The sequence below is a fragment of the Propithecus coquereli genome, unplaced genomic scaffold (assembly GCF_000956105.1).
Source record: "Propithecus coquereli isolate 6110/MARCELLA unplaced genomic scaffold, Pcoq_1.0 Scaffold90, whole genome shotgun sequence".
Classification (NCBI taxonomy): Eukaryota; Metazoa; Chordata; class Mammalia; order Primates; family Indriidae; genus Propithecus; species Propithecus coquereli.
Window position 1 is genome coordinate 1,399,477 of NW_012155285.1, and position 2,223 is coordinate 1,401,699.

The following is a 2,223-nucleotide window of genomic DNA, read 5'->3' on the forward strand; positions in this document are numbered from 1 at the left end:
AGACTGGGAGCAGTTTTCACAAAGCTGAAAAAAAATATTTTGTGAGCAAACTGTAAAGGAAGAGCATAGATTTAATTACTTTTTTTTTTTGGTGAGACAGGGTCTTGCTTGCTGTCCAGACTAGAGTGCAGTGGCATAATCACAGCTCACTGCAACCTCCAACTCCCAGGCTCAAGTGATGCTCCCGGCTCAGCCTCCTGAGTAGCTAGTACTATAGGCACACACCTCCCACCCAGCTAAGTTTTTAAAATTTTTTTGGAAGAGACAGGGTCTCACTGTGTTGCCCGAGCTGGTCTCAAACTCAAACAATCCTCCTGCCTTGGCCTTCCAAAGTGCTGAGATTACAGGTGTGAGCCACTGTGTCTGGCCTACTTATGTATTTTGGAAAACTAGAAAGATAAATTGCAAGGAATTCATGCCAGAGATTAGAGCCCTTTCAGAAGCTGTTGGTGTCCCATTAATTCTTTCATGGGATCTCCTTATATAACTCCTCACTTGCTAATGTTTTTGCAAATACCGCCAAATCCTAAATTATATGCAGACTTTTCTCTTCCATAAAACTGGTCTCAATGGAGAATTGGTTTTATTTTTAATATATCCAATTTCTCTCTCTCTGAAAATAGTAAATAGATGCTGATCTGAAATTAACCATTTCCTGCACTAAATGAATACTTGCCCATCAATACTGTTAAATTAACTATTGACTCTGTTCTTCGCTCCAAGTAATAGTGCGTTATATTTGTTAATTCTTCAAAGTTTTCAAAGTGATTTATCAGGTTTCTTTGTCTGCCCCCACCACCTCTTTACACAAGCACACACTGTTGCCTTCATATTTCAAATGGAAAACCCTAAGACTCAGGAAATATATTTTTCTCTCTAAAGGTGCATAACTTAAATTGAGAGTTCATAATCAAGGATATTCCATTTATTCATTCATGGAATAAATATGGAGTTTTCACATATGTCTGGAACTGTGCTAGGCACTGCAGAGAGAGTGGTGAACAAGAAAGACACAGTCTTCACCCTCCAGAAGTCTAGGAAAGAAGATAACTGAGAAGGTAAATAAGAAAAATTGTGAAGGAAATTACAAAGTACTTTTTAAGTGAATGATAAAGGGACAAAATAGGTCTTAGGGATCATGAAAGTTATCTCAGAGAAATCACGTTCAAGTTGAGACCTGAAGAAAAAGTAGAAGCGAACATGGAGAGGGTGTATTAAATCCAAGGTATCAGGAAGAAATATAAAGAGAGAGAGATGAAGACTGGTAGTAGACAGGGGCCAGATCTCTTACGATGTCATATGCTGTGAAAATAAGTTTGTTTTTTATCTCTACAACAATGAAAAGGATAGTGAATGGATTTCAATAAGGAGATAACATGATATCTCATGTTGTTAAAAAAGAATTCTTTGGCTTTAATATGAAGACTGGCCACAAACGGGAAGGAGTGGATGAGGAGGTGGGTAGTGAGAAATTCATTGCAGTGATTGAAATTACAGATTGCAGTGACCTGGGGTTGGAAGAAAGACATGTGTGCCCTCGTTGGAAAGCAGCTTGTGTGTCCTATTATGGACCTTGAACTTAACTTTTCAGACAAAAGAGAGCTATTCTAGGTGACCCTACCCACGAGTGTGGTGCCTATTGTGGTGTTTTGGAAAGGTGATTCTGACAGTAGTGTTCAGTTTAGCCTAAAGCTGCCTCCTTACATATTTTTAAGTTCAGCCTAAAGGTTTCTCCATACACAGTGAAATATAGCATAACTGGATGTGTAAACAGACTGTAACCTACTCTTTTACCGATTACCAAGTTTTGGCCAATCAAAGGCGGCCACCTGTTCAAACCCTGTTCATATAAGGCAAACGGCTAGCTGTAACCTATCCAGCTGTTTCTGTATCTCACTTCTGTTTTCTGTCCGGCACTTCCTTTTTCTGTCCATAAATCCTCTCCAATCATGCAGCCGCCACAGAGTGAGTCTCTCTGAACCTATTCTAGCTGAGGGAGGTGCCCCATTCTCAGATTGTTCTTTGCTCAATTAAACTCTTTTAAATTTGTTGAAAGTTTTTCTTTTAACAGTCATATCTGGAAAGTTGGATCAGGTTTTGATGTGAATGAATGTGCCAACTGGAGGTTAGGTGACTTGTTCAAGGTTATATTAATACAATAAAAAGACAGCAGAATTGAAATCCTGACTTCAAATTTAATGTTACTGCCACTAAACTAAGTCA